Source organism: Anser anser, assembly GCF_964211835.1.
Source record: "Anser anser genome assembly, chromosome: 2".
Classification (NCBI taxonomy): Eukaryota; Metazoa; Chordata; class Aves; order Anseriformes; family Anatidae; genus Anser; species Anser anser.
Window position 1 is genome coordinate 7,853,954 of NC_139721.1, and position 20,043 is coordinate 7,873,996.

General features: G+C 38.5%; 2 long non-coding RNA genes across 2 annotated transcripts; one reads left to right on the forward strand and one right to left on the reverse strand.

The window, feature by feature from the left end:
- Positions 1 to 8,864: 8,864 nt before the first annotated feature.
- On the forward strand, positions 8,865 to 14,624 carry LOC310893191. The gene is made up of 3 exons (XR_014578799.1): positions 8,865 to 8,957; positions 9,333 to 9,412; positions 11,893 to 14,624. It is a non-coding gene; the product is annotated as an uncharacterized lncRNA (long non-coding RNA).
- On the reverse strand, positions 8,936 to 16,775 carry LOC310893192. The gene is made up of 4 exons (XR_014578800.1): positions 14,652 to 16,775; positions 12,334 to 12,425; positions 9,876 to 10,037; positions 8,936 to 9,096 (listed from the first exon to the last, which is right to left on the reverse strand). It is a non-coding gene; the product is annotated as an uncharacterized lncRNA (long non-coding RNA).
- Between the last annotated feature and the right edge of the window lie 3,268 nt (positions 16,776 to 20,043).

Genomic DNA, 20,043 nt, shown 5'->3' on the forward strand with positions numbered 1-20,043 from the left:
CAGGCAATTCACTCTTTCCTGACATTTAGCATTTTTACTGCAGTTTACAAAATTTGGGGCTGAAGAACTGGAGTTACAACAGTACACTCCCTTGGTGATGGGTTAGTACAAAGATAGCCAGATATTCCTGAAGAGAAGAATGTCTCTCTTCTTTTTTAAGCATAACAGAAATCATGGAGCAGTTCCACTGCTCATGGTGTAGTTTCCCAAAGGCCACCTACAAATACAGCTAATTGAAGTCGCATTCTAGACCCTATGTAGTCAATTGACAGGCATTCCCTTCCAAATATATTTGTTTGCAAATGCAATTAAAATAATTCAGTAGTACTACACTGCAAGGAGTACTTGTGCTCTGCTCTACTGATGCATACTTATTAGACACAGTGCGCGCACTGTGTTTCCAAGTGGTAATGAGGATACTCTTCAAGTAGTCATGACTTTTTAATAGACCTGTGAGACTGGGTTCATCTCATGTAATTTTGGTACCTGAACGGTCTCATTTGTGGTCTAGGCTCCTCTATTAAGAGTGATCTGACAGAAATTAACATGCAAGTAGGGATTCCAGCTGCAGTCACCTTGAAGCCAGCACAAAGGTAATTATTTCTATTTTGATCCCTGTTCCGTAATATTTCCTGAGCGGGAATCTGTCACAGCAGTAGGAATTAATTTCCTTCTACGTTAGCCTTCTGAAAGCCAGAGAGCACCAAGTGATGGGATTCAGCTCTGAATGCAGATATTTAAATCTAAAGGGCAGAGTCATTTGCCTAAATGTAACCATCCAATAGCATGCTGGGTACACGTGGAACCCACTCAGACCTTGGCTGGTTATTTTAGATGCCTAAACAGAATGTCTCCAGCTACAGCCTCATCAGGATGGGATGGAGGAATTATGGAAGACCTCTGCTTTTGCGGAGTGACAGATGGACAGCAAAGGCATTCCCTGTTGCCTAAGGTATGACAAGAAACAATAATTAACCAGCTGAGTCTTATCAGCTGTGATCCAGATACAGCTCTTGTAGCAACACAGTGCAGACATTTTCTTAAAAGTTTTTCTAAAAAACTTTCTTTTTCTAAAAAACCTGGTGCAGGGCCATTTTATGATCTTTAGGGTATTGCACCTTACTTTCAGCTATTCCAAATGACCTCTGAGACATCTTCATGGGGTTGGCAGTACATAGGATCTGCCTGAATTAGTAGGTGGAAACCAGATAGGATATCTATCATGGAACGAGGTGCTTCTGTCTCAGCAATTGAACCTATGTCCAGACCTCCATTAGCCATAATAGGAACTTTGAAACCCACCTCTCAAGTAAATACTGGTGTTTCAACAGATACATTTGCATTCAGAGATCTCAAAGAGACATCTACCCGAGTCTAATCAGTAGTATATGGGAAAAAAAGAAAAGAAAAAAAAAAAGTAGTCTCTCTACACCCAGTGAAAAATACTAAAATCTCCAAAAATAAGATTAATCATCCCAGGACCAAGTTTAGAGAAATAAGATGAAGAATGTGTTCTCTGGAGACACCAGTTATTCTGAAGTTATCTTTTTTTTATTTATTTATTTATTTATTTATTTTTTAGAACCCAGTGTGTAAGAAACGTTTTACAGGATCTTAAAGGAAGGGAGGGAGGGAGGGAGGGAGGGAGGGAGGGAGGGAGTTGACATTTTATCATAGCTAATAAAGTAATTATATATCATATCGGTACAATACCCAGCATAGTATCTGCCTGTACATTTTAGAAAAGTTTCAGAAAATAATGAAAGATCAATAAAATATTTTTCATTTCTTTGCTGCAAGTCTCTAGATAAATGAGTTTTTAAGAAGATTTAAAGATCCCAATTTAACCTCCACTGAATTTTCCAAAGATAGTGGGTTCTGGATCAGACCCTAAAGGGAAGAGTAAGGGTGGCAACCTTCCAAGAGCATGGAAAAAAATAGATGAATAAAGAGGTGTGAAAATGAATTTGGAACGAGGCAAGCAATTTTTATAGGCACAGCAAAGGACAGTGCTAGAAGATAGGTTGGTTACAAAAATAGGATATTAAGTAGTGAGTTTACTTTCTATACTGATGTTTAAGTATTTGGCTATATTATTACCTGACGTAGATCCCCCTGCCAGATCAAGAGACAAGTGATTTTGAGATACTCTGTCTTCAGAAGGAGATACAGCTTGCTGGAAACATAAGGAAAGCAAAGGGAGTGATCTGCAGTATGAGTGTGTGCTGCAGTGCTTTGCAATCCAGCATTTCCTGGGGAAGTCTTTGAGGCTGATATTATTATTTATTATTATTTTATTTTAAATTCAGGGACCAAACATGAACAGGTTTGAAATCAGTAAAGTGAGAGACAACTCTGTGTATTTAATTGCTGGCCCAGGAAGTCTGGCAGGGGTGGGTAATGCACAAGAGACCTAGCACAAGCATCTCACTAATGCAGGACTGCAAAACTGTCCGTAGTGTATCTGGAGTGTAGTCAGTGCTGGGATCAGGTTTTTACTTTCTGATCTGAGTTACCAAAATAGATGATCTGAACTCCTAGATGCTGGAGCACAGACTGCCATCCAAGTGTTTGTTCAGGGCTCAAGGCATTTCAGCCCAGAACAAGTTACAAAAAAGGGTCCTATCCAGACATCTTCTGTATTGATTTCACCTGGTGATCCTGCCTGCTTAGCCACAGAAATTGCACCACAAAGGCAGTCTGATACGTTTTTCTCAGCAGAAAGAACTGTGTGTTGTCACCAGTGCGCTGACTTGCATGGGTCTGAGGGGATCTCAAACAGGACAAAAATCTCCTTTGTGAGAGCACAAACACGATCAGTTTCTGTACCTGCAACAGGAGAAGGAGTGCTGGCTGGGTCTTATTTATGTCACTACTCAGCACCTCTCCTCTAAATCCCTCCCATTAGTTTCTTCTTCGATACGGAATCAGCAGCCAGAGGCAGGGACCTTCCTCAAGAGCATTTCAGGAGAGATAATCAGTTTTTTTCCAGCAAAAGTGCCGGCCCCAGTGTGACATGCAGAGGTCCTTGTGCTCATCACTTACACACCTGCCTTTTCATCTGGGCAGATCGGGTGCTCAGTAAGCTACTCTGCTCCACTGCGAGGGAAAGCACTGATCTGGCATGAAACAGGAGCACACAATGCCCCGGGAATACATTAAGCTGCCTGCTAGCTCACGACAATGGACTTTTATAATGAACTGGATGAGGCGATTCACAAGTGCCGCTTCCAATTAAAAATAACACTTCTGCAAGGGCAAATGAGTGAGGTAATGACTGTACTTCTAATCAAGCAGGAGCAGCTGTCTCATTAGTAGCTACTCCTGGAAGAAACTGCCTTTGTAACCTATGCTAATACACCTTAACCTTTTCCTTCTGGACCAAAGCGAAACTTGTCCTCACAAGAAGCACCGCTGGTTCTTCTGGGACACGCGTTTAATTCACACTTATGTTAAGCATATGTTTTTTGCTTTGAGACATATATTTATACAGCAAAATGGGGTGCAGTCATTTTAAAGGAAGAGTTGATGGAGGTCAGAGGTGTTCACTTCAACATTTTTGGAAAATTTACTTTTTCCTTCAAATATCTAGTTTGGGATGAAGAAAGTTAAAACATTTTTTTTCTTGTGTTTCAGAAAATAAGAAAGATTGTTTCTTAAGAGAAAAGGTAAGAATTTTACATTTCCAATCGCTTCCAAATTTTCCACGTGGAATGTCATTTTAATAACAACTAATCCTTCACGGTCTGTATCTGCAACAATGCTAATGTCTCTCTTTTTTTAATGCCAGACAAAACCCAGTTGCTAAAATCCAGTTACATCCAGGTGTGGTTTTCAAAATAGAAAGAGAGAAACTCTAAAATTTTATTATTATTATTATTATTATTTCCATTCTCATTTTGTGCTGTTCTAGCAGTTTAGAGGGCATCTCACCTCCAGGTGAAAGCTGAGGGTCAGCCCCTCTGCAACGATTGAAGGGTTTGCCTTTGACTTGGTAGAAGATTGGGTTCCTCAAGTCTTTAGGAGAGCATTTTAACAGCCAGCCCACATGACAGCAAATCAGGGGGTGGCATTAAGGAAGGGAAAAAAAAGTTAATTCAACAAGTGAGGTGTTTGTTTAACAGATGTTTTAAAAGTAATATTTCTTTAATGGGTGTTTAAAATGACAAAGCTTTTCTTAAGCCACGAAGTTTATTCAGCAGATGAAATACAACCCAATGTTAACTGAACATTTAGTAAATGGTAGGCACACCCTAGACTCCTGGTTTGGGTTTAAGCTGGTAAAGTGACTGTTAGTTCTCTTTATTTTTTTTTTCCAGAAAAAATAGCTCTGTTGGATGTATTTGCATCAAATCCCAAACTTCTCCCCCACCCCATACTCGCAGTAGCTGTTCTTTCATATGCCTCAAAGCCCATGGGATCAATGTGGCAAATGCTATCAGTCAGACCTGTGTTCAATTTTCTGTAACAAGGACGGTCAAAATGAAAGCTGATCCTATTAGTGAACCTTCAGCCCCATCTTTCAGTATACTTACTTGCTAACAAAAGATCCCTTCAAAGTGGCAGGTCAACTCATCTTAAAATCTTATTGTATTTAATTCTAGAGTATCTGAAAACAGAGATTTGTGAGCTTTTTTGTTTTTTTAAAAAAATATTTTTTAAACACAAATCTTAATTTAACGTATCAAACTCTTCATAGCTTCAGTTCAAGGGATTTTTGGAGATGAGTTGTAAAAAAAGCAGACAGAAGTAGTGTTACCACTTTCTTCTCAGGTGTGCAGGTCAATAATTATAACCAGTGCTCTTCTCACATTATCTGCATCCTTGCCTGTGATTGTGGGGGAAACAGCACTTGACCAGGAGTGGGTACTGAGCCAAACCCCCACATTTTCCTTTACCTAAAGCCAAATATCCAGGTGCCAGCATCTTCAGTAATCTGTGTCTGCCATACAACCAACAGGGTGCCTGCCAGACCTCTCCCCCCATCAGGTTTCCTAACTTCTCTCACTTTTCTTCAGCAGTACTTCCCTGTCACAACAGATGTGTGTAAAACATTGGAAGCCAACTTACCTTACACCGGCTTTGAAAAAACCACTCAGTCATAACAAACTGATTTTTCCAGCTTTGAATTTGTCCTCTCCTGCCTCCTTCCTCCAAGGATTCACCTCTTCTGTGTCCAGTCTCACCTCACAGAAACAGCTGAGCAACCTCACATTTCCAGAGACAGCACCACCAGTAGTTACAAAGAGGCAGCTTGTATGCTTCCAGGTCTCCAACTGCCTTGAGTTAGCTTTTCCGACTGCCCATGAATTTTGCTGGTGATGCACTTTTGTCATGTCTCCATAACCTTTAAACGGTTAAAGCACTGAGTGAAGCAAAGAACGACCACTTGTCCATGATGGGCAGATAAATATAAAGAACAAGATTAACTTAATGATATCTCTCTTGTCAGCAGAATATTAACCATACTTAACATCTTTTACCATACTGGTTAAAAGGTTAAACGCTTTAGGTAGTCCTGCTTCTAAAGTAAATGATTATTATTATTTATTTTTGCTGCTGCTGCTGGTTTTCAATCAAGAAAACAGTGTCTGCACAGGCGGAATAAGCTTCAGTGAACCAGTGTCTGTGAAGGGATTTTAAACAAATATGATTTATTTAAAATGGTATGGGCAGAGGATCAGCTACCTCAGCCCTGCTGATAAACTGGGACTTGTTAGATTGTGCTAGGATTACTTGCGTGTTATCATTTATATCACTATAATTTCTGACACAGCCATAAAAGGAGAATTTTACTCAGGCATTTGCATGCTATGACATTGATTCATTAAGGTTTCTCCATTCCATCCATGATTTATATTCCCCAGTAGAAAATAGAGCAGTATCAATTACAAAAGTGAGATTTCTACACTGTTATATAATCTTCAACACTGAAGTGCATATTGGTTTTTTAAGCTCATGCACAACATGCTCTGCTGACATAGCATGTGAAATGGATCCTTGATCTCTTTTGTTGTTATCATTTCATCTCTGGGAAATCTAAGCTATGCCTGTGTTAAGAAATTAAATGTGTCTGGATTGTTCTTTGGCACTAGAGCATGTAAAAACCCACATTTATATTATTAAATTCTTTTAACGATCAAATCAGGGTAGTGACATCTAAAGTGCCTGTGGGAAATGGACCTGATCTATCTCCTGGGCCGTGCCTAGGAATTTCCTAGGGGAGGGCTACATGACTTCACAGCCATGCTGGGGTTCAATCTGGCAATTTAGCAGTAGAGATAAGTACCCGTAAGTGTTCCCTGGCTCTACTGAATTTAATGGTAGAGACACAGCCCCAGCTTTCAAACTGTTAAAAGAAGAAACGAGACTTGACTTTCAGGTGGTTATAGATGTTCTCCATAGGTAGAAGCTCTATGGGTAGCATGTCCCTACCGATTCTGTTAACCACCCATGGCCCTAGTGGCTCTTGTAATCTAATTAGCATTTAACTTACCTCCTTTCATCCAAGAGCATACAGGGATTTCAGGTGGATTATGCTGTCCAATAAGGGTTTTGATGAGTACTAGTGAGAAATTTCTGGGGCTCATTATAGGTCTCAAGACAATTTTTGGTGATGTTGTTTACCTGCTCACAGGCAGAATTAGAAATGATCCTACTATGGTACCTGTTTTGGTATTCATTAGCCAGTGCTGCCCACAGAGACAGCCTGCAACCCTGGGGAAGCTGCAGGGGACAAACATCCTTCCTTGCACCTCAGAGCCTGCGGACCCACATGGACAACTAGGAACTTTTTGCCACCTGGGAGCTCTGAGCTGCTAAAGTTTTTAGTGGTTTTCACCTTCACTGAATAAAGCTGCATCAAAGTTTATTTGCATTGGTAAAACTGGCTGCAGGACAAGAGCCGGCAGAAGACAGCAATACATATTTATCTCTGGCTCCTTGAGTTGGTTTTACTAAAAGGAAGAGAGGGAAAGTGCCATTTTCTGCCTTTCTCCCAGTCCTGGCTCTGTCAACATGCTGCACACTGTCCTTATCATTGTCCTGGACTTTTGGCAGTCTCTGGATACTTTTCAAATGGGCCAGAAGAGCTCAGCCTGTTGATGAAAGACCTCCCCAGATACAGCCAACTGCTGCCTTCCTTTTAAAATATTTAAAAATATCGACAATGATTAGTTTTTAAATGTGAGAGAGTTTAATCCTGGACAAAATATGATCTGGGATCTTGCTTTTTTACATAATACAGCATTGTCTTCCATTGTTCAATTAAAAAAAAAAATCTCTGCTTGCAGCGTCACCATCTTCTATTGCAGTGTCTCGGGTTTGTCTTCAATGCAAAAACTGGTACTTATTAATCAAGATCATTAAGTTTGAGTTAATAACTGTAAAACAGATTTAGCTAACTTCAATAAACTTCAGGTGTGCAGACCTATACTGAAGTAGTACTCCAAGTCTTGTCTTCGCTAAGATTTTGTAGCTAGCAACTTGGGGCAAGGTGCTGTTTTTTTCAAGGTGGTGTTTTTAAGACAAGAAATGGTTTAAAGGGTGATTGGCTCTATAAATAAATAAACCAAACAGTGTGGGTCTCCAGCATGTAAAGAACACAATCAGATATCATAATCTTTTTTTTTTTTTTTTGCAGAAACTTTCCCAGCATCACTAAAAAAATAAAAATATAAAAACAGGGAGACAATACGGCAAAGCTGCATAAGCATACTAACGTATGTACCAAGTTTTCACTAACTTAGGAATTTGCTGACTTTAGTAACACTCTTCTCTGCAAAAGTGTACATAAAGTGTCATTTATTACAGGGGTCATAATTATTCTTATGATCCTGAAAATTTCTAACTGATGAAATCAAAAGTGAAGCCCCATGTAAAGGTCTATACCTGTACAAGAGAAGTTCTCCTACATAGATAAGCTCTCCATATATATGATTTTACTCTCATGTTGCCCCGTGTGGAGTCAGGTGCTGGACTTGATGATCCTCATGGGTCCCTTCCAATTCAGGATATTCTATGATTCTGTACTTCCTTGTGTATAAATAACATTCTCTACTCTTTCTTCCTCCTAGATTCAATTTCAGCCAGATGAGGAAATAATGAGGCAATGGCACTAACAAATACTTTCTACTACTTGGATACATTTATGGAAATGAGGGATAATAAATTTATTATCTTTATTCTAGTAATGAATTTATAAGCTTTATTCTAGTAATAAAAATATTTATTTGCCTGAAATGATTTGCATGATTTGATATCTGGATAACAATAAGAGTTAATACAAAAAGAGAGCAAAAGGTTCTGATTACTTTCTACCACTGCAAATGAGCAACCGTTCTGCTGTTATTAATGTATATATTCTGGATTTATGCCAGGAGAACAGACATCAGAGTCTGGCCCAAAAGAGGACTTCGGGAAATGAAAGGTCACTGTCAACTCTAATTTTGTGCCCAGTGTGATGAATTATTGGCACGAACAACAACCACTTAACCTTCTAGCTTTCATTTCACTGCAAAAAACATTAATGGATTTCTCGTCCTAACCCCTGTGTGAGGAAGGTCAGCATTATCCCAATTTTAAAGATGAGGAATTGTGCAGAGAAAAGCAAATGCATGGATTTTTATGATTCTGAGCCTTACAGTGGCTGCCTAACTAGAATGAATTTGGCTCCCATGCCTCAGACCCATGCTATATGGTAAGGATCTACAACCTACTCCTTTGCAAGAGGTCACAGAGACCTGGAGCACGGGCTCCATGGAGATGCAGGTTTCAATGTGTTGTGGAGCGGATGCTAAACTTGTACAGGAAGAGAATACTAAAAGGCTTTAACCCTTTCTCACCCTTCTCTTTGCCTCCATCCCAGCCAGGTGCATTGCATTTATTCATGGGAATTGTTGCTTCAGCTCTGCTCGCTGTGCTTAGATGATGTCCTTGCTCCAGATCACCAGCAAAAGGTTTGGGCCATAGAAACCTGGATTTAAACAGTTGACGTCCTGGTGGAAGGATGGCCTTGTACACAGTGATAGAAATCTGTGTTTCGTTCTGCTTATCCAGATTTCAAGAATTGTTTAATTAGCCCTCTGCTTTGATCACCTGTATAAAATGAAGTAGTAATTTATTTTCTACTGCCCTTGGTCTTGTACACTTAATTAGGGGTTTCTCTAACAACAGGGCTGTATTAAACACTTTGCTGAACAAAATCTTTAGGCTAATAATAGAGCTTTGGGACTGCATTTGATCCCGGTTTTCCATTCAGTGCATAACAAACACGCAGATACATGAGATGTTTAAGTCCTGCTTTGTAATATGAAGGCACTATTTTACCTTAGGTCACTGGGCTCCTTTGAACTCTGCCTTGTTTGGGGACCAGCTCACATGCAGCAGACCATCCACCCCCCTATTTCTTTAGGTATGTAAACTGAATAGAATACTCAGACTAAAAAGGTGACCGTCTGACACAGGTGGGTTTTCTTGTTTGTTTGGCTGATTTTTTTTGTTTTGTTTTTCATCTGAACCACTCCTATTTGAGGGTTTCTCCATTTTGTGGTGGAGGACCTCTGCCCTTGACAGGCTTTTCTCAACAATGACCCATAAAACCATCCTGAAGGCTGTGAAAATTACTCCATTAATGTCATCATCAGAGAGAAAGCATCCTCGTTATGTGAATGAAAATGCAGCTTTGAGGCTTTCTACACAGCGGAGTATTTTCCAAATGAACAAAATCTCACAAAATCCCAATTAGAGATCCAGAGTACTGCCTCTGGCAATCTTAAAGTCAGTAAAGATCAGCTTTGAACTATCATGGTTTAAAAGCCTACTCTTGTCCTTGGAGAAGGATTTGGGCATTTCTGCCTTCATTCTTAGTCTCTTACCCACAGCTCATGTAGTCATGAACATCACCAGTCTTTTTTTGATGGCTGGTTCATTCATCTGCAGGAAAGCGAGCACACCCTCAAAACAGGACTTTTGTTCTTATCTCTAGTACTGGAGTCTGTACAGTGACTTGAATGTCGTGTCACATTACCTTCATATACCTTTAAATAAAGGAAAATTATTTGGGGATAATTTCTTTTGGAGAATTTCCTTTGCAGGAACGTGTCAGCACCAAGACCCAGTGCAGATTATCACTCCAAATAACTCCACGCGTAGCCAGGATCATTTGCAAAGATAGGAGCTCACTCAGCTATGCACATAATTCGGATTCTTCTAGACTTGGTTCCACTGCTTGCAGATACCCCTTGCCATCTGCAGCTGCACTTCCCACCCTCCAAAGGAGCAGCCAGCACAGATGTGATTTTTATGTCTCAGTGTTAGTGAAATTGAATACATTTCCCTAGTTCAAGCAAAACATCTCTTTAAAAAGTTAGAACAATGAGCCAGAGAATTGAAGAGCACTCAGACTAGATTTAATTGCTAAAAATAACGGTATTAGAGCAGATAATCATCAGGCTATTGGCAAGCCCGTGGAATTTGAGGCAATGTTGAGACTATACAGAAAAGGTGGTATTTAGTGATATTTTAAATAAACTGCAGTCACACACAGGTCAGCATTAGTACTAAAAATCTCCAGAGGTTGCTGTGTGATCTAAAGAATAAACTCAAGTCAAAAAAAAAAAAAAATTCTCATAGCAACTACCTCCATTTCAGTTTTTCCATGTGTGGAACTCCTAACATATTGAATTCATTCTTGAAAGACTTGTATAAAACATATAAAGCTCAGAGGAAAGCAGTACTTTTAATTGGTAAAGAACAAATTAAACAGAAGTTGCTGACTTTTTACAAGAGAGAAAAGATCTACACAATAAAACCCAACAACAGAGCTGTAACTCTTGTTCCCACCCATAGCACACATTTTCAATGGCTACACATTTTTTTCCGTGATTGTACAAGCGTGCAGAACTACTGTTGTACACAGTTTAAAGTTCAGTGTCTGAGTACACATTTTAATGTAACTGAGGACTTGCTGTCATTTTATCAACATGAGGTTTGTTTGACTTCATAAGATGCATGGATGTGTACTAGTAAAAACATCAGATAAATTTCATCCAAATGAGGCAAATGTTATATTGGTTTCTCTAAGAAAGTTTTTTAAGGTGTAAAGTTACTTAGGAGGTTTGGCAGAAAGACCCATCTGATAGGTAATGCTGTGATGAAAGTCTGACATGTTCTAAATCCTGCTGTCTGCTGCATCAGCAAAATGAGGGAATGTGTATTAAACCACATCCTTGTAATATATGGGATGGCAAACAAAGCCACAGACAGTCAATGATTCATTGCACTGTGATTGTCTATCAGAGTGAAAGGTTGTGAAAGCCTTGAAAATGAAAAGAATGTCTCCTAACATGTCAGGAGACAAGGGCAGCCCACTGAATACTCAAAGGCACACATACAATAGCAAATAAACTGGACTGTTTCAGGTTCAAAAACTGGGCCATGGTAATTTGTACTGTTTAATTGCTAGCATGCTCTCTGGCCTATATTTGCTCTGGGTCAATTGACTTTGTCTCAGACAATGCCAGAAATGATTTGAAAAATAGGACGTGCCAAGGACCATTCCCAGAAGGCAGACTGGTTACAACCACCTCCTTTCTGCGGGGAGGGTTAACCATAGAAGGAGGCTCCAGCTTGGTTTATTTAGTAGTGTAAGTGCCTCATCAACCAAGAGATTGGGTAAAGACTGGGATTGTCTTGCAAATATTTCTCAGCATCATGACTCATCTACATATAGTAGGGAAAGTATGAATTTTGCCATATTTTATGTCTCCCATTTCATAGTGAAGATGCTTTCAGGAGAGTTTGAATCAGTAATTTAGATTACTTCATTCATTTGCAACAGCTAAGGATTCATAATGAAAAAGAATTACATGAGTTCAACTCCTTTGTTTTTAGATTCATCTGAGCCTGGCTCTGCAGATCACAGGAAGAGACAACGTGACCCTTTCCACTAGTTCTTTCTTCACTTCATGGTTCACTAATTGTCATAAATACCAGAAAGAACAAAAATATTAAGAAGTGCTCAGTAATTTCCAAAGTATCCATACCGAAAGAGCATAGATGACAATTACCATCAGCAACTCTTCCTGTAGAATCTGTCACAGGTAGTTTTTAAAATGTCTCGATGGTGAAGCCTTTTCACTAGAAGCCAGACGCTCACTGATAATTATTCAGATATATTTGTCAGCAAAGAATGTCTGTTCATTTCCAGTCTATCACCACATTGTTTTATTAACCTGCAGATTTGAACAATACTAAGAAGATGTCTGCCTGAAAAGAAATTTAGTCTTAGAGTGGGACTGAATGTAAATTAATACAGAATGACCAAGCGCTCACCAACCACATGTGGAGAAGCTGGAGCCAGACTCTTCCTCAGAAGTGCTCAGAGAAAGATGAGGCAGTGGTCACAGATTGCACCAAGAGAAATTCTGAGTGGACACAAGGCAAAAAGAGTCAAAATGAGAGTGGTCAAATGTTGGAGTACGTTATCCTGAAAGACTGTGGTTGTGGCATGTCTGCCCCTGGAGATACTAAAAACTTGACTGGATAAGATCCTGTGAAACCTAATTTAATTTTGGATTTGGAACTTGTGTATTAGATTAGATAAGCTTCTGAGGTCTCTTCCAAAAACAAAACAAAATAAAAACTTTGATTTTGAATACAAATATATGAAGACACATTCACTTCAAGCTGTGATTAGAACAAACTATATAAAAAGTTAATCTGACAATTCTCACAAAACAAAGCACTAAATATTATAGCAGTTAATGAGAGCTCTACTTAGACCAATGTGCTAGGAGTTGTATAGCTATATCAAAGGACAGCTTGTGCTTTGAACAACTCATTATTTTTCAGTTATTCAGTGCTAATATAAAACACTTAGTGATTTCCTTCAATTAAGTGTGGGGATTTACCATGTAGATGACTACATCTGGTTGTTAGACAACTTATAGCATGAATAGATCTAATTGCTAAATCTAATAGTGTTTAGTGGGGGTCTCACTCCATTTTATGGTGAAAACATTACTTTTTCCCTGAGATTTACATCCTAAAATTCACGGGCTACAATGACTTGGGTTCTGCTGATTGTAATGGGAGGTTTGATGTAGACAGACTCTAAACATATAAAACTTGGATGAATCTTCTCCAAAGTACTTTATAAATTAATTTATTAATTAATTTTTATGTCTAACTTCTCTGCTACCAGAAGAGAAAATGCAGCTCAAGATGACTTTGTGTCTCCCTCAAGCTCCATGCAAGCCATGTGAGAGTGCAACTAAAGATTTTCAGCATTCAGTCTCTATTGCCCTACCACAGACTGGACAGCTTAATAATACCATTACTAGTACTGATAGTACCTATGACAAGAGAATAGACAAGCCTTATTAACAATCATCCATTGCTCATTGACATTAATTAAAGATCTGGAAGAGTGCACGGGATTTAGCTATGATTTTCAAGGAGACTGTGTTCTTACACAGCAGGCTAATAACACTGGCAGGCAGGAACAATAACAGATATTTCACTTGCTACAGTAACCTAGAGAGACTAACCATGTCTTTTTTAAAAATGAGGTACATTAAAAATGCAAGCTTTTGTTTATTAAGATTGTTTAAAATTATATTATTAATGAGTATAAGGAAAATATTAAAATTCAATATTAACGTGCAAGTAAAATCATTCTGAGATCTTTGATACTCAGCATCTCCACATTTCTTACTCTTTTACCCTAATCTGGTTTGTGCTGGCCATCGCTACATTTATGTGCGATAAATGTGTCAAGCTACTGCAGACTGGAATAGGCTGGGAACACATGGAATAGCCCACTGCCAGCTTTGGTAAAAATTTCTTTCATTTCACAGGTTCTTCTAGGTTCAACAACACTGAGTCAGGTGTTACTCAAGCCCTGGCCTATTAGACCCAGTGCAAGTCACAGTACCTGATGCTATAAGGAAATTAGCATCCACTTTGTTCTCTAGCTTCCCAGTAAATTATATTAAAAACTGGTGGCTTGTTCCGCTTTCCCTTATTGCTCTCTAGGCATCCAGGATTTTCATCAACTTTACTGGTATGAGCAGGATTTACTTGTATTATAAAACTAACGAGACTTTATTTACACTGAGGTAACACAGCAGCAGTACTAGAAATCTCATAGACTGAGTATACATTAACTGATACTGAGATTTCAAGGCTTTTTAGAGAGCAGATACAACCGACTGTATCCGAATTTCCACACCAACTTAAATAAAATTCTAAGTCTAGCAACACACAGCTCAGCTTTTCTTTCTCTGCCCTGCAGGGGAGAGTCCAGTTCTTTATCCACCTGAATTACACAAGCTGGATTTGGGCCTGAAATCAATGCAAATTCCTTGGCAGGTTTTATCTAGGTCTAAATTTCTCATTATAACTTCTATCTAGAAATGCAGGGAAGAAAATTAGAAACGCATGAATCCAGGTGAAACCAAGTGAATACTACTGCCCATTGAACTTCTACTCCATCCGTTCATCTCTGGAAACACCTATTCTGCTTGTCACTCAGTATCTTCATTGAGAGAGGATACTTTTCTGTCCTACACTGTGCCTCAGAAGTATTGGCTTGTTTTTCTCCAGCAATAATAGCTTGTGCTCATAGGCTATCACAAAAGCAGACTCACCAAGCTTGCTGAGGTCAGTTCAGGGAGTCCACATAATCCTTTTGCAGAGAAAATGTCAAACACAGTTTGTAATGAGATGTCACATCCCAGCGAGACAAGTTAGATCGAGAGTTGGAAGTCTTTCTTGGAGGTCTGAGGCATTCATTCTCCGGGGCCAGTAGAAACATTAAATATTTGTTCTACAGATTCATACGTAAGACCACAGAAGGTTATTTTACTGCCTGCAAGTTGTCAACAGCACAAATCACCTCCTTTATTCTGAGATTCTTTCCAGGTGGTGGCATTAATTAATGTGAGATCTGCCTACAGACAGAGGGCAAAGAGGAACAAGAATTACTGTAGTGATAAGAGGTAAGGGAAATATGAGTCTGAGAGTATAGCAAATCCACAGGTCCTGCAGGGTATGAAACACTCATTTTTTTACAAAAAGAAATTTTTACATTACAAGAAAACTTATGAGACTCCAGGGTAGTAGAGCCTGGAGGTCTTCAAGACCATCCAGGTCTTGAAGATGCCAATCAGACCTCAGAAGGTTGAGTCTGTATTCATTTGGTTTGCTGAATCATTTTAAGACAGTGATGCTGTCATTAATGATCAAGGGAATCACATGTCTAGAGATATAATCACATAACTCTAAATCCTTCATGGTTATAAATATCAAAGATAATGGAGAGATAATTCACAGAGATTAGAAACAGAAAAGAAGCGAAAATGAGAATTAGAACTAAAAGAAGAGAAAATGAGAATTAGAACTCATTGGACCATGTTGTTTCCCCTTCATCTTTGTTATTTCCTCCCCCCAAAATACTAATTCAGCTCTTCAATTAAAAAATATTTATTTATTTATTTATTGCAAAAATAAAGAACTTCAGGTTTTGGATGTTTGCCCAAAAGTGTATATGCTCGGGGAAAAAAAAAAAATCAAGAAAAAAAAAAAAAGACAAATACAAAAACACACACAAAAACCAGACATCTTCCACATACATTAATTATTAAGATTTTTTAAATTATTATTTAATTATTTTGGGGGGACAGTTATTGAAAAGAATTAAATGCTATTTTGTTTCTCTGAATGAAGAGTAGTACTTAGAAAAGCATATGAAATGAAAAGGTTTTAAAAACTTTAATTTTCTTTGTAAAGAGTCAGAGACTAAGTGTATATTATCTGAATTGACATGTGTATTCTGATCTTTGCCGAGAGAAAGCTGTAAAGGATTATAATGCAGTACACAGACTTTCCCAAACCACCCAAACAGTGTGTAAACAGGAGTACTACCACATATATTTGTCCATAATCTGCAGCACAGATATTGAAGTTCATATCAAAAACAAAAAATAAAATAAAATACAGTGAGAAAAAATGCTTGGGAAAGCAAATTTGGAAAGAATTAGGAACTCAATTTTGTGTGTGCTCCTGGGGGCAAGGAATAATAAGGCACATGACAAGCAGTAGGTATGTTGAAGGCCCTGAAGAGAGTGAAATTATACACAGGGACACAAGAAAGGCATATATAAGATCAACAGGAATCATTTGGTAATGTTTATGCTGGTTTCAGGAATCTTCCTGACAGCCAGACCTGTTAATCTGTTACTGACCTCCCTGCTTCTCAGGCTTTTCTGCCTCAGCTCTGACAGATGTTTCCTGGGAACGCTCATCTCTTGCATGTGACTGAAGGACACCAGAAGTAATTTCTTTTCCTAGTTAGTCCCTGCACAGTGGCCAAAACTGTTGTGATATTTAAACCTAAATCACGATGACAGCATTTTACACCCCTTTTGCCATTCTAGAAGGACAGCGTAACCAGAAATTATTTCAACTCTTCAACTCAGAAGGAACTTCAGATACAGACAAGGTGCTTTCTGCATTAAGCGGGCCATTAACATTTAGCCTGAGTGGAGCCTCTTGTTGCAGGAGGTCTTTAGTGGGGAGCTCTCTATTTTAAAGAGAATCAAATTTTAAGAGACAAGGGGAAAAAAAAAAAATCTTTACAGTGCTTTAATTTCAATTGCTGAAGGACAAGCAGTTTAAGCCCTACAGCAAATATACTTAAGTCAATTTAGACAGCAAAAAATAATCTTGTAGGTTTCAGCTCAATCCTACAAGACACCTTCTATCTCCTCATAAGTGACCGTAGCCCATACTCAGTTTGAAGGTCACCTGCGGTGCTCCTCCTGGCCTAGAAGTATTCGGACAGCTCTGTCATTTTTGTGAGACACTGCTTTACTGCACTTTCCATTTGTATTAAATGAGGATAATTCATCATTATCTCACTAACGCTTTGAAAGACTCCGTACCCGCTATTGGCCCCGACTGAAAACTCATAAATTCATGAGATTGATGCTGGCACAATCATATATCTTCACTTTTAAATCAAATGGTGTTTTCCCATAAATATTTTGGAGAGCGTCAATTCTAATTAGATTTTAGAAATTAAACTGAAGGGTTAAACATTTAGAAAATGTCTATTTTAACAAATTTTGATTGCAATATGTTAATTTTGATTTTTCAAAGTTTCTAAATGAAACATTATTTTTTGCTAACTACTTTTGTTTTTAAGATTGGGAAAAAATATTGAATAGCTGTAATGTATTACATAATTATGGGGAAAAAATCCTACTGCTTAGGAAGTCTGAAGGTAGCATTGTTGCTTTTCGAACTCAGGCAATGTGATTGAGGTGGAAGCTGGATATGACTATTCATGTCTTGCTTGCTTTACCCACCTTTAACTCACTGGCCATCGACCCTTGCTCACAGCACTTGGATTTGGTGGGTTTTCTGGGACTAGGGAAGGCAGACAGTGAATGAGGAAGGATCATGTGTTCGTAATGATCAAATCAGTAGCACACCTTGAAAAGCACAGCCTGTGAGCCTGAAGAGCTCTAGGAGAAATCTGGCCAAAAAATAATTCAGAAAACAACCGAGAGAACAAAATGCTTCAAAGGCCATGATTTATCTTGCTTGACCTTGAGCCCTGCCTTGATCTCATTTCTTTCCCACCTGAACTGGTTTTGAACAGAGTGCATCAGATAAGCTGTTGGGGGAAGGGTTGTGGGAGTGATTACAGGGGTGGTAAGTGGAGTTGTTTACCTGTGAATGTGGAGGAGCTACAGCTCTCTTATTCTTCTGTGTCAACACAATTTGCTGCATATGATCAATCATAGAACAGGACTTCATAAACCCTTATCCAAATTGCAGATGTCTACACCCCTGCAGTCCTGAGACAAAGTGACAGGAACCATCTGATCTTTGTTCGCCCTTGGTTTTGATAAGACCACATCCATTCCTAGGACATAATTAATTGTCAAATAACACCATGGGATATATTGTCACATTTCCAGATCCTACAGAGGGCATTGCTGCAGAGGAATGATAAAAGGATCTGAGACATACTGGAAGACTGAGATGAGTTGGCAGATACAGTGTCTCTTAGATAGAAAGCGCAGTAAAATTTCTTCCTTGTCAGCAAAATCTCATCATCCTCATCCAAGCAAAAGTCCCAGTGAATTTTAACCAGAGATTTGTTTAAGGGGAGACTGTATGAAACGTTAGTTAAGAATTGCATAATTAGTCCTTACATAATGTTGCTCTGCACAAAGAGGAAATGGAGATTATTTTTTTTAGCCCAGTGGGCAGAGACAAGAGTAGCTCTTCTTAGTTCAGATAAGAGTTTTCCATGTTCTTCTTTTAAGGAAACAGCTTGAGTTAAAGATGTGGTTATTATACTGGCAATTATATAGAGTCCCATTTTAAATTTAGAAGATATCCATAAACTGCTTTCATGGTATTTTCCAACCAGCTGGTGGCTGTGTTTGCTGACTATCTGAGTTATTAGCGAATGATTTGGCACACTGTTAATCATTGTGCTCTTGTAATGCCAACTTTGGCAAGAAATTTTGCTTCCTCAAGGTAGTTGCCGTTCTGCAAATCAGAATTTAATACCAACCAAACAACATCCATCAAGACTAAAGTCTGCCTTGCACAGCATGAATTACATTATTACATTCCTTTCCAGTGATAAGTCTCCTGAATGGCTTGGTTGTTTTTACCATTTTCTTGGTTTAGGAAAGCAAAGCAATTCTTCAGAATGAGTTTCCAATTTATACGCTTGAATAGTTTAAATTCCATTTCAGCAATATATATAATGCATCAATACCATGTTCTGTATCCTACCGAGGCTGCTTGGATGAAAGACAGCGACCACTTGTCTATTGCCAGCAGTACTTAGCAGGGTGAGGAAAATCTTAGAATTAAAATGACTCTCCATTTTGCATTTGGTAAAGTTAAGTTTGGCATCAATACAAATCCAGGAGCAGTGAAAAATAAAATATGCTTTTCCTTAGTACGTTCTAGAGAAAAGTATTTTCAGTCTGTCTCGCATTGACACAGCATGCTGCTTGTGTGAAATGTCATGCCTGCTGCAGTGCATTTGCTACCATCATCTAAGGTCTCATTAGATCCTAGCTCAGGATTTGAAGGAATGGATGAATTTGTGTGCAGCCACAATATATTTTGCTGATGACAACTCCTGATACAAAATTGAAAGACAGGATACCAGCACTATAGCACAGAGACACACTTTACTAATGGAGTTGCAATGTAAAAATGCCCCCAAATATAGTAGTGTCCTGCAGAGCAGGAACTGAAAGGGATCTGTAAGTACCTGGAGTCATAGGTCTATTGAAAGTGTCATCTTTCAGAGAACTGAAAATGAGATTGTTTGCCACTTACAGTCATTTTAAATTTGTCAACAGACAAATTATTGATCCCTGTACCAAGGAAAAATTCAATACAAGTCACTCTGCTACTTAAATTCATATTGATGTGTCAATTCTATGCACTGTCCATACTCATTTTGGGCCATAATATTCCTATGCAACTGGACAAATATATTTTAGGGCTAGCTCCTTAGGTGAAGGAAACCTGGACTTTCTGTCAAATGCAAAATGCAGTGTTTTGGAATGGATTTTATTTACACTGGGATGAAAATAAATGAGAACAACAACAACAAAATATTTCCTATTCACCAAAGAAAAATAAAAATGCATGACAAATAATGTCTTCATTAATTAAACATTCAAGCTAATATTGAGCTATATGCTCCATTTCAAAATATCCTTTTTTTATTTTATTTTTTTTTTTTATGGTCATTTCTTCTGGATGTATTTCAGAATACAGAAATGGTAAGGATGAAGTAATTCACTGTTTGGGTTACAAAAGATAGCAAGAAGCAAGAAAGTCCATCGTTCTTCCTGGAGCTTTTTATTTTTGATGTCAGGCTTAGATGTGGTGCCAACATTTTTACAGTCATGGGGAGGGAGGAACACCTCTCTGGACCTGCCTATGAAGAAACCAGCTCTTAAACTCTTCTGTTCAAAACCTATTACTCAGGGA